We start from the raw sequence: 16284 nt of genomic DNA, 5'->3' as shown, positions 1-16284 counted from the left end.
GATTTAGAAGTAATCTCAAAGGTAAGTGCTCAGTGTATAGCATAGAATAAATGTGAACATAGCCTTAAATGTAATAAAAAAGCATTATGCACCCTAAAATAGTACCAATAAAAACTTCAACTGCTCCTGCAAAACACAAACCTCACTGAGGTCTGTCATCTTTCAATAAAAAATATGGGGATTTCAAGTTGCTAGTATTACAAAGTATGGAAAAGCAACAGTGATCATTCCCCTCCCCCCAAATAACATCAAGTGAAATGTCAAAAATGTCAAACTCTCTTCTTAGCCCTGCAGTTAGCGTCCACATGTATGACATTACTATAGTTGGAAGCGCCAACTTAATTTATGGAAAAGCCTAAGGTGCAAAAACTAGGCACATTAGGCACCACTGGGAGATAAGCTGACATTTGCAATTTTTACTCTGTGATATCCACTGCATACATTTTTTTGGAAATAATTTTTGGGGTTCAAATAGTTACTGAAACAGTAGAATTCATAGAAGGCTTTAGGATCTAAAATGGAGTCAATTTTGGGCTATTGTCATATTCTGTTATATTCTCGCACCTCAGAGGCTCTACAAATGACACCCACAAACTACAGTACTCCAGAAGATCTAAGTTGCAAAAGTCAAATGTTGCTCCTTTCTTCTAAACCTTGCAAAATAGTAGTTTTTGGCAATATATGGGGTAAAATGAAAATTTAGGGCTTAGTCAATATATTAATTAATTACTTTTCTTTTTTCTTTTCTTTTATTTCATTTTGCGTTAATTCCTGTGAAGAAACTGAAAGATTAACAAAAGTATTTAATTTGAGGGATGCTGTTTTTAAATAAACTTAAAAAGTACTCCCATTAAAATTTTAAGAAGTAAATGTGTGTGCACCAGCGTGTTATGTACTGTGAGTGTATTACACCATGTTCCTAATTATTATGCAAATTGGACTAAAGTGTCATAAAGATTTAATTGTTTTGTTTTTCAAATAAACTCGTGGATGGTATTGTGTCTCAGGGCTTAATGGATCACTGAAATCAATCTTAAACACATGTGATAATTAGTTTAAAGGAAAACTACTTAAAAATGATGTTCCACATTATTAAGCAGGCCACAGGTTTCAAGCATTATGGGAAATAAAAAAGATCTCTCTGCTGCTGAAACGCATTAAATAGTGCAATGCCTTGGACAAGGTATAAAACCTTAGATATTTCATGAAAACTTAAGAGTGATCATCATACTGTGAAGAGATTTGTGACTAAAACAGAGCACAGACATAGTTCATGCAGAAAAATTAATTGGATTGAGAGCAGCTGCCAAAATACCATTACAAAGCAGCAAACAGTGTCACACTCATGCCCTGACTGGAAGGTGTGAGCCATGGGGTTTGTGGACCCACTGTGCCACAAACCAGACTACTCTGGAAGGGGCGTGACTAGGACAGCTACCTTGGTTTTCGCTGGAGCCTCTGATGCGCGGCAGGCAGCTGCCAGGTAATACTACAGGGTGGTGTCTGGCTGGGAAACTTGGGAAACAGGAAAACTAGGACAGGTGCGGGAGACAAGCAGGACTGGTAGATAAGTACAGCTAAAACTCAGACAAGTTGGCAAGCCAGTACAGCTGAGACACAGAGCAAGCAGGCATGGCTGAGACACAGGGAAGGCAGGCATGGCTGAGACACAGGGCAGGCAGGCACGGCTGAGACACAGGCCGGCAGGTACAGCTGAGACACAGGGTAGGCAGGCACGGCTGAGATACAGGGCAGGCTGGTGTGGTGTATGAAGGAACAGGTAGAGACCTGTTCACACAGTGTATGGTAGTACTGGAACAGACAGGAGCGAGTGGAGTATGAAGGGACAGGTTGGGACCTGTTCACACAGGAGATGCAGGTAAGGAAACAAGCAGGAAGGAATGAAGTATGAAGGAACAGGTTGGGACCTGTTCACTAAGGAGATGCAGGTACGGATACAAGCAGGAAGGAATGAAGTATGAAGGAACAGGTTGGGACCTGTTCACACAGGAGGAGAACCGCAAGGCTGCGGATAAGAGCGGTAGAGCAGCAACAAAAGCTAAGCAGAGCGGAATCGCAAGGAATGTGGAGAGGAGCTGCAGTAAGAGATTTCTGCAGCAGCAGGAGCGGAGCAGAGTAGAACTGAGCAGAACCACAGGAGTGTGGAGCAGAGTTAAAGCTGCAAGAGAGCGAAGCACAGGCAAAGTCACAAGGGTACAGAGCAGGCAGAGCAGCAAGAGTGCATAGCATAAGCAAACAGAGAGGACACAAGGAAAGACACAGCAGGGAAAGAAGCCACAGACAAGGGGACAGAGGTAGGACAAAGTTCAGACAAGGTAATGGAACAAGGCAAGATACAAGAACAAAAACACAGGGACCAGGATATTCAGCCACCTGGAGGGCGGACAAACAAGATCAAGGCAAGGCTATAACAAAGACACAGAGCAGGAAATACAGCCTTATGGAGGGCAGAGAAACAAGATCAAGGCATGGCAAAGAGAAAAGCCTCCAGAGAAGGCAAAACACAGAGCAAGGCCTGGCAGCTCAGAAGCAAAACACTAACTGAGTTAACACATTGCACAGGCCAGTTCCACAGGGTGGAGCTGCCCTAAATACTATATGTGATGGTGTGATATGGTATGTGGGTATCATTTTTGTGTATATTTCTATTTTACTTATTTTCATGGTGTTCTCTTGTAGAAGGAGTTATTTGCGAATTGATGAATGTCTGTTGCTGCCATCTGATATCAGCCCCCACAGTACTGTATTGTTTGCTAATATGCTAATGACATGTTGACCTAGCTTGTTGAAACAATGATCCCCTGAGACCTTCCCCCTCCTGACCTGTGAATGAGGAGGGAGACTTTTAAAATATCAGGGAGGTGAGACACAGATCAGTCCTGTGTGGAATGATGATGTGTTCACAGCATCTCAGAGAGAAAGAAGAGTATATGGACTGTGCTATCCTCTGTCTGCTGGATTGTTGGACTTTTATCCTGTTACTGAACTGCATTCGTGTTCTGGACTATTTTATTCTTTGTGTGGTGGATAGGGTTGAGCGAAACGCATCGCACAAATTCAAAAATCGCCGACTTTCGGCAAAGTCGGGTTTCATGGAACCCGACCCGATCCTAGAATGGGATCGGCCATGTGGTCGGTGATCTGCACGCCAAAGTCGCGTTTCGTATGATGCTTTCAGCACCATTTTTCAGCCAATGAAGGAGTACGCAGAGTGTGGGCAGCGTGATGACATAGGTCTCGGTCCCCACCATCTTAGAGAAGGGCATGACAGTGATTGACTTGCTTTCTGTGGCATCACAGGGGCAATAAAGGGGCGTGCATGCCGACCGCCAACCAACTGCTTTTTTAAAAGCAAAAATCCTGTTGCTCCTTTCTGCACAGTTATCTTGTTTATTTGTCACACTTTTGTGTGCAGCAGTCCTTTTTATTGCTGCCATACTTGTCCTGAGATCATTAGGGAGATTGAAATTGTACTACAGTCCTTGTATTTTTTCATATATCAGCCAGCCACTTTCTGCCACTTACATTGTGTTATTTTATACACTGGGCCTGAGTTTTGGTTCAGTCTCCCCCCCAAAAAAGTGAGATTAAAATTCTCACAAAGTGGATATACTTCAGTCCTGTTAGTTTGTCGCATATCAGCCAGCCACTTTCTGACACTTACATTGTGTTGTTTTATACACTGGGCCTGAGTTTTGGTTCAGTCTCCCCCCCAAAAAAGGGAGATTTAAATTCTCAACAAGTTAATATACACCATCTACCTTGTTTTACAGAACCATATAATGGTTGTTATTTTGTTTAGATTTTCTGAAAAATGAGGAAGTCTGGTGGAAGAGCCCGTGGGCGGTCATTGCCAGCTGGTACTGATGGTGGTGGTGGTGCATCTGTTGGTAGTGGGAAAAGCAAAATAGCACCTACGGCTGGAGGTGTTGAGCAAGCGTCATCATCTGGCTACACAAGGCCTCGAAGGCTCCCTTAACTGGGAGTAGGAAAACAGCTTTTAAAGCCGGAGCAGCAGGAAAAAGTTTTGGCTTTCCTTGCTGACTCAGCCTCCAGCTCTTTCGCCTCCTCTTTAGCAAGTTCCAAATATAAAAGCAGCGAATCGTCAGTGGATGCTCCCGGTCAGGAACAAGACGGTTCCTTGTGTCCTTCACCCAAACCAAAGTGAAGGATGCGTCAGGCGACACTACAGGTTACTCCATGGAGCTCTTTACACATACCATGCCTGGGTTAGAAAGGGAAATTGTTAACTGCCCATTACAAGATGAATCGGACATGGAGTGCACTGATGCACAGCCACAGCTAGATTATTATGCTGTTCCATTGACTCAGATCACTACATTGCCCTCAAAGTGTACTGAGCCAGAATCTGACCCTGATGAGACTATGGTGCCCTGTCCCGAACGCTATAGCACCTTACACAGTGACACGGAGGAAGGTGCACATGACATGGATCCACGATATAAAGGAAAATTACAAAATATCATGCCACATGAGAACCTTGAGCAAATATTGGCTACCAAACAAGCAACTCTTGTAGACCATTTGGTTCAGGCATTCCCAGCACACAGCGCCGGTCATGGTTCTCACACAAGCCGTAGAGGGCAACATGGCAGAGGTGTTAGAGGTGCACAAATCCGAAGTGGTGTTGGATAGAGGGGTTTTATGACCAGGTTGTGGAGTGATTTCGCACTGACCGCTGACACGACAGGTACTGCTACATCGATTCAAAGTGACAGTAGACACCATTTGTCCAGTATGGTTACGAACTACTTTTCCTCCCCTTTGATTCCTGGGCATCTAAAATAGATACCTGGCCTGAATTGGCAGAATATGCATTACAGGAGCTCGCTTGCCCTGCTGCTAGTGTGCTATCAGAAAGAGTCTTCAGTGCTGCTGGTTCAATACTGACTAGTGTTGAGCATTCCGATACCGCAAGTATCGGGTATCGGACGATATTTGCTGTATCGGAATTCCGATACCGAGATCTGATACTTTTGTGGTATCGGGTATCGGTATCGAAACAACATTCATGTGTAAAATAAAGAATTAAAATAAAAAATATTGCTATACTCACCTCTCCGACGCAGCCTGGACTTCAGCGAGGGAACCGGCAGCGTTGTTTGCTTAAAATTCGCGCTTTAACTTCCTTACGTGAAGTCCTGGCTTGTGATTGGTCGCGCGCCGCCCATGCAGCAAGCCGTGACGTAATTTTAGGTCCTTCAGGATTTTAAAATTACGTTCCGGCGTTGTGATTGGTTGCGTCGCGGTCACATGGGCGACGCGACCAATCACAGCAAGCCGTGACGTAATTTTAGGTCCTTCAGGATTTTAAAATTACGTTCCGGCGTTGTGATTGGTTGCGTCGCGGTCACATGGGCGACGCGACCAATCACAAGCCGGGACGTCACGGGAGGCAGGACACGCGCGCATTTTAAAATGCGCGCGTCTCCTGCCTCCCGTGACGTCACGGCTTGTGATTGGTCGTGTCGCCCATGTGACCGCGACGCAACCAATCACAACGCCGGAACGTAATTTTAAAATCCTGAAGGACCTAAAATTACGTCACGGCTTGCTGTGATTGGTCGCGTCGCGGTCACATGGGCGGCGCGCGACCAATCACAAGCCGGGACTTCAAGTAAGGAAGTTAAAGCGCGAATTTTAAGCAAACAACGCTGCCGGTTCCCTCGCTGAAGTCCAGGCTGCGTCGGAGAGGTGAGTATAGCAATATTTTTTATTTTAATTCTTTATTTTACACATTAATATGGTTCCCAGGGCCTGAAGGAGAGTTTCCTCTCCTTCAGACCCTGGGAACCATCAGGAATACCGTCCGATACATGAGTCCCATTGACTTGTATTGGTATCGGGAATTGGTATCGGATTAGATCCGATACTTTGCCGGTATCGGCCGATACTTTCCGATACCGATACTTTCAAGTATCGGACGGTATCGCTCAACACTAATACTGACCGAAAAAAGGACACGTCTGGCTACCTGAAATGTTGATGATCTAACCTTTATTAAAATAAACCAATCATGGATTTCAAATTATTTGGCCCCACCTTCCCCTGCTGACACGTAGCTTGCCTGAAAAATGTCTTGCTTTTGGCCTCCTCTTACTGACTTCTCCAATTCCTCCATTTGCAGCTGCTGAATGTCCACCATCGGCCATTTTTATACCTCTAAATGTGCTGACTCCCCCCACAGGGCCGTGGTCACCACCTGGCGCAAGCACCCGTGCGAGTGCCGTTTGCCTGGACAGGTGGGTGTCCCCACTCTTGGGCGACGGCACTGGCACAGGGTCCCTCATAGTACAATGAAGTGTCTCTGACGGTGGTGGTGCACAACCAACGTCAGACACACCATCGTAATATGAGGGGCTCTGTGCCAGTACCGCTACCCACGAGAGAGTGTTCCTCCCAGCTCGAACAGTGCTCTACCACTTGCAATACTTACCTCTCCCTGCTCCACCACTGTGTAGTCTGTGCTGTTAAATCCTTCAATGGCACTGCCAATACAAATATGTTGAAATGATAGTTGATAGTTAAAATATACAGGGGCCCTGGCCTCCATTTAGACCAGTTAATACTTTGCGCCTACTACCACTGTCTGCTACTCAGCAGAGGAGGCCACCCCTGTACCTAGCTATGCCACCTGTTTATTTATGAACAATTTTTTGGCAGACACTTAGCCCACTTTATTATTTGGGCCCACTAACTGTGTCTGCCACTCATCACAGTTGACCTCCACTGAACAAAGCAATGCCGCCTGTTTAGTCCTGTTACCAATTTTGAACTGCATTTAGGCTATTTTATTATTTGGGCCTACTGCCTGTGTCTGCCACTCATTACAGTTGTCCTCCACTGAACAAAGCAATGCCGCCTGTTTAGTCCTGTTACCAATTTTGAACTGCATTTAGGCTACTTTATGATTTGGGCCTACTAACTGTGTCTGCCACTCATTACAGTTGTCCTCTGCTGAACAAAGCAATGCCGCCTGTTTAGTCCTGTTACCAATTTTGAACTGCATTTAGGCTACTTTATGATTTGGGCCTACTAACTGTGTCTGCCACTCATTACAGTTGTCCTCTGCTGAACAAAGCAATGCCGCCTGTTTAGTCCTGTTACCAATTTTGAACTGCATTTAGGCTACTTTATTATTTGGGCCTACTAACTGTGTCTGCCACTCATTACAGTTGTCCTCCGCTGAACAAAGCAATGCCGCCTGTTTAGTCCTGTTACCAATTTTGAACTGCATTTAGCCTACTTTATTATTTGGGCCTACTAACTGTGTCTGCCACTCATTACAGTTGTCCTCCGCTGAACAAAGCAATGCCGCCTGTTTATTCCTGTTACCAATTTTGAACTGCATTTAGCCTACTTTATTATTTGAAGAAAACACCGTGTGCACTGCTATAATATGGTGCAGAGACTAGGTGCCCAAATCCTTATAGTAAACAGTAGAAGGAGTCTCGCACTCAACTTAAGTATAGATTTTTTTCAGGTTTTATTGGTACTGAAGTAGCACTGGAGAAACGTTTCAGCCTATACTAGGCTTTCATCAGTCACGTACTGTATCTTATCAAAGTGTGTGGATAGTTCCAATAGTCGGGACGCAGATATGGCGTGTTGCAAAAAGTAGTCGCTTGTGGAAGCATATGTTGCTGTATAGATAGGGACCTGTGATAGGAGCTCCCACATGGTTACAGACAAGCGGTGGATACCGTGTCTGCTAGGAACGCATTTCCCCACAGCGGCTCCCCTCCAGCCAGCACAAATCACAAATAGGTCGCCCTGGGAGGCCAGTACTTTGCATCTGGGCCACGTTACCTGAGTCTATCACAGGTCCCTATCTATACAGCAACATATGCTTCCACAAGCGACTACTTTTTGCAACACGCCATATCTGCGTCCCGACTATTGGAACTATCCACACACTTTGATAAGATACAGTACGTGACTGATGAAAGCCTAGTATAGGCTGAAACGTTTCTCCAGTGCTATTTCAGTACCAATAAAACCTGAAAAAAATCTATACTTAAGTTGAGTGCGAGACTTCTTCTACTGTTTACTTTATTATTTGGGCCTACTAACTGTGTCTGCCACTCATTACAGTTGTCCTCCACTGAACAAAGCAATGCCGCCTGTTTAGTCCTGTTACCACATTTGAACTGCATTTAGGCTACTTTATTATTTGGGCCTATATCTGTGTTTCCTCCTCATCCTGCCCATTGCCCAGCCACTGCTAGATGAGTTTGCTTGTACATTGACCCAGACCACTACATTCCCCTTGCACTCTACACAGCCAGAATCTGACCCTGCTGAAAGTCAGGTTCCTCTTCCCACATACTATACCACCTTACACAGGGACAAAGAGGAAGGTGCAGATGAAAGTGCAGGTTCCTTCATCAGGTGAGGGGGCATACTTATTGGCAACGACACTGGCGCAGGGCCCCTCATAGTACTCAAAAGTGTCTCTGCCGGTGGGAGGCGCCACCCGCCGTCAAACACACCGCTGTACTATGAGGGGCCCTGTGCCAGTGCCAGTGCCAACGAGTGGGCCCTCCCGCTTGCTCAGGATCACAGCACTTGCAAAGTTGAAATACTTACCTCTCTCTGCTCCACTGCCGTGACGTATTCCGCGTTTCCTGGGCCCACAAAAATCTTGAGCCAGCCCTACCCCCCCACAACTTTAGCCAAATGACCCCCAGTTTTCAATGCCTAACTATTATTATAAAGTAAATTAAGATTGACAAGCTTCAGTAATAAGAATTGATGTTTTTGGCATTAAAATGGGCACTGTAGGTGTTTTCCTGTCTACTCACTGCCGACTTTGATTCCCCATTGACTTGCATTGGGTTTCGTGTTTCAGTCGGTCCCCGACTTTTCGCAATAATCAGCCAATTTCACCCGACTCAATCTGAAAAAAGTAAAAGTCGCTCAACTCTATTGGTGGATCGTATATGGACCTTTCGTATTTTTGCCTAAATAAAGGTCTTGGGTTTGTTCACTCGTCGCTGGCTCTGTTGATTGTGTGGTATCGGAGAAGGACCCCATGACACTATAAGCATCTTGTTAATTGGTCAGGGACACATTAACAGGTGCACCCTGATTCCATAAGAAAAAGAGAGTTATGGCGCCGCCCCCTATGCACACAGCCAGGAAGCATGCAGAGAGCAGGCAGAAACCAAGAGACACAGAGCATGGAGCTAGCAGCAGACAGAGACCACAACATGACCTGGAGCAGTGGGTAAGATGGTGTGTGAGGGATGGGAGGCCATGCAGTGATGTTGTTACAAACAGATAATTGAAACTGCTGGTGCCTCTGGAGTCCCTTGAACCTCAAAGTGTTGGATCCTTCAAAGGCTTGCTGTGGTGCATAAACCTACTATATGGCCACCCCTAAACAGTGTTCACAAGCAGAAACGGTTGCAGTGAGCCCAGACATACATGAAGATTAATTTTCAGTCTTCTTTACTGATGAGTGTCGAGCAACCCTGGATTGTCCAGATGGATGGAGTAGTGGATGGTTGGTGGATGGCCACCATGTCCCAACAATTCTGCGATGTCAGCAAGGAGGTGGAGGAGTCATGTTTTGGGCTGGAATCATAGGGAAACAGCTGGTAGGGCCCTTTAAGGTTCCTGAATGTGTGATTATGACCTCTGCAAAGTATATAGAGTTTCTGACTGATAACTTTCTTTCATGGTATAAAAAGCAGAAACATGCCTTCAGGAGCAAAATCATATTCATGCATGACAATGCATCTCATGCTGCAAAGAATACCTCTGAGTCATTGGCTGCTATGGGCATAAAAGGAGATAAACTCATGGTGTGGCCACCATTTCCCCTGACCTCAACCCTATAGAGAACCTTTAGAGTATCATCAAACAAAAGATCTATGAGGGTGGGAGGTAGTTCACATCAAAACAGCAACTCTGGGAGAATATTCTGACTTCACGCAAAGAAATACATGCAGAAACTCTCCAAAAACTCACAAGTTCAATGGATGCAAGAATTGTGAAGGTGATATCAAAGAAGGGTTCATATGTTAACATGTAACTTGGCCTGTTAGGATGTTTTGGAGTTAAATAGCTTTTTGTTCAGTGAATGTGACCTCCTAATTATTATTATTATTATTATTATTATTATTAATTATTTATTTGTATAGCAACATTAATTCCGTGGTGCTGTACATGAGATGGGGTTTCATCAAAATACAAATATCACTTACAGTAAACAAAACTAACTATGACAGACTGGTACAGAGGGGAGATAACCCTGCCCTTGCGGGCTTACATTCTACAGGAGTGTGAGGAAGGAGACAGTAGGTCGAGGGTAGCTTCGATGGTGTTGAGGTGGTCATGTGGTCATTACAGGTTGAAGCTTCTTTTAAGAGATACGTTTTCAGGTTCTGCTTGAAGGATCCAAATGTGGTGGATAACCGGATGTGTTGGGGCACAGAATTCCAGAAGATGGGGGATATTCGGGAGAAGTCTTGGAGGCGATTGGGTGAGGAGCGAATAAGCGTGGAGGAGAGAAGGAGGTCTTAGGAGGACTGGAAATTATGTGAGTGAAGACATAGAGAGATTAGTATGGAAATCTACAGAGGAGAAAGATTATGGATAGCTTTGTAGGTCAGTGTTAGTAGTTTAAACTGGATACGCTGGGAAATTGGGAGCCAGTGAAGAAACTTGCTAAGAGAGGAAGCAGGAGTGTAGCGAGGAGAGAGATTAATTAGTCGGGCAGTAGAATTAAGGACGGACTGGAGGGGTGCGAGAGTGTTAGAGGGTAGCCACAAAGGAGGATGTTACAGTAGTTGAGGTGAGAGATGATTAGGGCATGCACAAGCATTTTGGTAGAGTGAGGGCTGAGGAAAGGATGGTTTCTGGAAATATTTTTGAGCTGGAGGCGACTGGAGGTGGCGAGAGCTTGGATGTGCAGTTTAAAGGACAGTACGGGTCAAGGGTTACTCCGTGGTAGCGGATTACCGGGACAGGGAATTCATTTATTGTGATAGATAGATCAGGTAGGGAAGGTGTGCGAGATGGAGGAAAGATATTTAGTTTGTTTTTTGTCCACATTGAGTTTGAGGAATCGAGAGGAGAAGAAGGAGGATATGGCTGATAGACAATCTGGGATTCTTTAGAGCAGAAAGGTGACATTTGGGCCAGAGAAGTAGATCTGAGTGTCATCGGCATATAGATGGTACTGGAAGCCATAGGACTTTATGAGTTGTCCCAGGCCAAGGGTATAGATTGAGAAGGGAAGAGGTCCTAGGACAGAGCCTTGAGGGACACTAACAGAGAGGGGCGAGATGAAGAGATAGTATGGGAGTGGGAAACGCTAAATGTGCAGTTGGTGAGGTATGAGGAGATCCAGGATAGGGTGAGGTCTTTAACACCAAAGGAAGAGAGGATCTATAGTAGGAGGCAGTAGTCAACGTGTCGAAGGCAGAGGACAGGTCTAGAAGGAGGAGTATAGAGAATTGTCTGCTAGCTTTGGCTGTAAGTAAGTCATTCATAAGTTTGGTCAGGGCAGTCTTAGTGGAATGGTGGGGATGGAAGCCAGATAGTAGACTGCTGAAGAGAAAGTTAGATGCAAGGTGAGAGGAAAGTCCAGTGTGGACGTGCTGCTCAAGTAGTTTGAAAGCAAATGGGAGCAAAGATATGGGGCGGGAGCTGGACATAGTGCTCGGGTCAAGGGAAGGCTTTTTGAGGATAGGTGTGATTGTGGCATGTTTGAAAGCAGAGGGGAAGGTACCAGAAGTTAGTGATAGATTGAAGAGATGGGTTAGGGATGGGATTAGTGTAGAGGTGAGGCTGGGGAGGAGGTGGGAAGGGATGGGGTTAAGCGCACATGTGGTGAGGTGTGATTTGGAGAGAAGATGAGCAAGCTGTCTTTCAGTGATTTTGTAGAGGGAAGTTATGGGGTTAGGGCATTGGTCTGGCATACAAAGGGGTTGTGGTGGTCAGACAACAAAGACTTGCCTTGTTTGGTCTATCTTATTTTTGAAGTGTGTGGCAAAGTCCACAGCAGAGATTAAGGAAGTCGAAGGGAGCAGTGGTGGGCGGAGGAGGGAGTTAAAGGTGTTGAACAACTGTTTGGGGTTGTGGGATAAAGAAGATACGAGGAATGTGAAATAGGCCTCTTTAGCAGATGTGAGAGCTGATTTGAATGCGAATGTTGCTTGTTTGAGTGCAGTGAAATCATCTTGCGAATGCGTTTTCTTTCAACGCCGCTCTTCAATTCTGGATACTTGTCGAAGCTTTTTAGTGATGTTATTGTGCCAGGGTTCTCTATTGATTTGTCGCATTCTGCTATGCATGACTGTGGCGACTGATTCGATGGCTGATGCCAGAGTGGCATTGTAGAAACTAGTAAAAGTTTCTGTGTCGTGGAGTGAATCTATGGAGGACAGTGGCTGAATAGAGTCAGAGAGCGTGCAAGCGTCTAGATGTGCAAGGTTTCTGCGGGGGTGCGCATGTTGCTGGACATGGGTGACAGGTGTGGAGGACAGTGATGAGAAATTGAGTAAATGGTGGTCAGACAGAAGGAGTGGGGAGGTGGTGAAGTTAGATAGGGAGCAGAAACGTTTGAAGACCAAGTCTAATGTGTGTCTGTCTGTGTGAGTGGCTGAACTAATGCTGCAAATTCCACAAATGAGCATTTCAGTCCTTTAAAATATATCAAATGTTTAGAAATTCTACTGTGCCTAATAATTTGGGACAGTGCATTTTGAGTTTTTATTCATTTTGGAGATTATACTGTTATCATTGGGAGGTTTCTTCAATAAAATTCGATGTATACTCTAACGGGTGATGACTTTTTTTAGACTGGCTGTCATTTGCACCAACTAAATAGGAAAATCCGAGAAAAATGTAATTTGCATAATAATTTGGAACATGGTGTAATATACTCACCTACTGCTGCTCTCTCCAGTGTCCAGAACAGTTCTCCTCTGCTTTTCTGTGAATTCACTGCAGCTCTCGCTAGCCGGCTTGTTCCATGCTCTGTGCATGAGCCGGAAGTATTTTTTACAATGTAAAACTATGGGGCCTCATTCTGATACTACATAGTCTTTCATTGTAAAATCACTTCTGGATCATGCAGAGTGGTGAGTGACCTGGCCAGTCTGCATTGCAGCAACGTCACTGAGAAGCTGAGCAGAACGACCCTGAACTTTGGAGAAAGCAGTGGTAGGTGAGTATATTAATAGACTCACACTACATAACATGTAATGCATAAAAAGTTAAGTAGGAGAACTTTAAAAGAATTGTTCCCTTTAAGATAATTTTCTACCCCAAAAACAGTTTGTTAAAAAATAATAAACTGCACTATATTTGAATTTCCGAGTCCACTGGTGAGTATCGGGTGATACTCTTGGTGCCTGATATTGGCTGCCGTGCTTGCGTAATGTTGACTGCACGGTAGCCTATCAGTGAGCTCAGGTACTCTGCCCTGCCAGTGAGCACATATTAACCCCTTCACAGATGTGGAGCTCAAGGATTGGCTATTGCACCCTAAAAGTGGCATCAGTTTTGCAGCCAATGCCATAAACTGAAATTAGCACTGAAAATTAACCAATGGACCAGGGATGGTGGATACATTGAGCTTTGTTTTTATACAAGCCGTAGAGGTCAGACATTATGTAAAAGAGAGAAACCCGTTTCAGCTCTGAAGTTTACAATTCATACACAATCCTCGTACAGAGGGGCATGATGCAGCATTTCCAAATGAAATAAAAAGTGCACACCAAAGGTAAAATTAAGACTGTTGCAAAGTTCATGTTAAAACAGAACATAGGGTTATCCATCAATAATAAAAAGTGAAAATCATAACTATGTTAATATTGAAGTTGTGAACTTAGGATAATTTGCAAGTTACAATAATTGTCCAAAAGTTTCATAATGACGTGAACTGTTTTAAAGCAGGAATAAAAGTTTCTGAATAGAATGCTCAGGAAGAATAGCCAGAGATCTGAAGAATAAATTACACAATCATTGTATTTCACTGACACTGAACACTGTCATTATACTTTCAATAGGAAAAAAATCTGCAGTATAATGGAGAAGAAATATCCAGCCGTGCTGCATTTTTTGTGTGTAATTTTATGCAACCAATGATATTTAAGAAACACAAAGAGCATAAAAAAAATATTAAAAGAAATATGTTATTTGAAAATTCAATAAAGTAACATTTTTCTTTTTCTTTGAAGGAAGCCAATAAGTAAGAGAAGACTTCACGTGTGACAATAGTCTTTAATTTGGTCATTTTAAGTCCCAATGGTATAATAATTATCTGACAATGTGCAAACTGGAATTTAAAATATTTTTCCCTGTTAAGGGTGCCAGAAAATTATAGCTGTTCAGCAATTTGTATTCAGTGCAATATAGAGAACAGTAAAACTTGTTTCATAGCGAGAAGAAAAAGCATATATTGTACAACTAAGCTTTTCAAGTAATGTCAAATAAAAATATAGTTCATAAGTAGAATGAAAAATACTGTTCTATTCTATCTTTTCAGAAAGTTTTTTTTCTGCATAAAACCATGAAAAATAAAACAGTTAATGTTTTAAATATAAAAAAACTATACAAATATTTAATACTATTCAGAGTAATTCAACATCTCCTCTATGCCAGAAATTAAATATCAAAAATTAGTATGTAAAATTCATTGCAAGTGATATTTTATGAAATTTTGCCTTTTTGCACCTGCTACAGAACTTTTCTGAAGATGGGTGGTGTTAGTAGTAGGAGCAAGTTCTCTTTCCATGAGCTAAATTTACTGCAATGTAGTCAATAGAACTAATGTACATAGTAGTATCTGTCAGGTTAGGGCTGTTATAGATTTCATTTTCTGGCACATAGGCAGCCTAAAGATGAATCAAACTTATTTACCCCTACATCACAAATCTTGTTTTACCTTCCTGACCGGGCCAAATGTTACAATTCTGAGCAGTGTCACTTTATGTGGTAATAACTCTGGAATGGTTCATTGAATCCCCGTGATTCTGAGATTGTTTTTTCAAGACACATTGTAGGTTATGTTAATGGTAAATTTATGTGAAAACATCAGAATTTTTGTAAAAATTGTGAAAATTTACCAATTTTAAAACTTTCAATTTTAATATCCTTAAACAGTTAGTCATGCTGTACAAAATAATTTATAAATAACATTTCTTATATGTCTATTTACACCAATATAATTTATGAAACATACATTTTTTTATTAGGAAGTTAGAAGAGCTAAAATTTTATCAGCAATTTGTCATTTTTCCAACAAAATTTACAAAACCAATTTTTTGAGGGACCACATCACATGACTCTGATGGGAAATAAGTATTTGATCCCTTGCTGATTTTGTAAGTTTGCCCACTGACAAAGACATGACCAGTCTATAATTTTAAGGGTAGGTTAATTTTAACATTGAGAGATAGAATATCAAAAATAAAATCCAGAAAATCACATTGTATAAATTATATAAATTTATTTGCATTTTGCAGTGAGAAATAAGTATTTGATCCCTTGTCAGTGGGCAAAGTTACAAAGTAAGCAAGGGATCAAATACTTATTTCCCCACTGTAAATGACAGAAAATACATAAAAATAAAATTTTAACAACTGCACCCCTCTAAGTATTCAAAACTACATTCTAGGAATTCAAGATGTTCATCCAGCTTTAGGTGCTTCACAGGAATTAGAGCAATATGGAGGGAAAAAATGAACTATTAACTAAATTTAAATTTTTCTCCACAAAAGTTTAGTCCCAATTTGGCATTTTGGCAAGGGTAACAGGAGACACTGGACCATACAGTTTGTCATGGAATTTCTCTTCAGTACGCCGATACCTCATATGTGGAGAAAATCTACTGTTTGGGTGCACGGCAGGGTTCGGAAGGGAACACCATTTGAATTTTGGAGCTCAAAATTGGCTGCAATAGATAGCGGACACCATGTGCAAAACCCTCAAAAGTGACCCCATTTTGGAAACTACAACCTATCAAGGATTTCATATAGAGGTGTGGTAAGCAGCTTGAACGCACAGGTGCTTCACTGAATTTTATAACGTCGAGTTGCGAAAATGAAAAAATACAATTTTATCTCAAAACTGATGCTTTATCCCTCAACATTTCATTTTCACAAGAGTAACAGGAGAAAATGAACCTTAAAAGTTGTTGTTCAATTCCTCCTGAGTACGACAATATGCCATAAGTGGAGGAAAACTACTGTTTTTGCACATTGCAGGGCTTGGAATTGAAGGATA

This window comes from Ranitomeya variabilis, chromosome 3, assembly GCF_051348905.1.
Source record: "Ranitomeya variabilis isolate aRanVar5 chromosome 3, aRanVar5.hap1, whole genome shotgun sequence".
NCBI classification, from domain to species: domain Eukaryota; kingdom Metazoa; phylum Chordata; class Amphibia; order Anura; family Dendrobatidae; genus Ranitomeya; species Ranitomeya variabilis.
The sequence above is the reverse complement of the archived record's forward strand: the minus strand, read 5'-3'. Positions refer to the sequence as shown.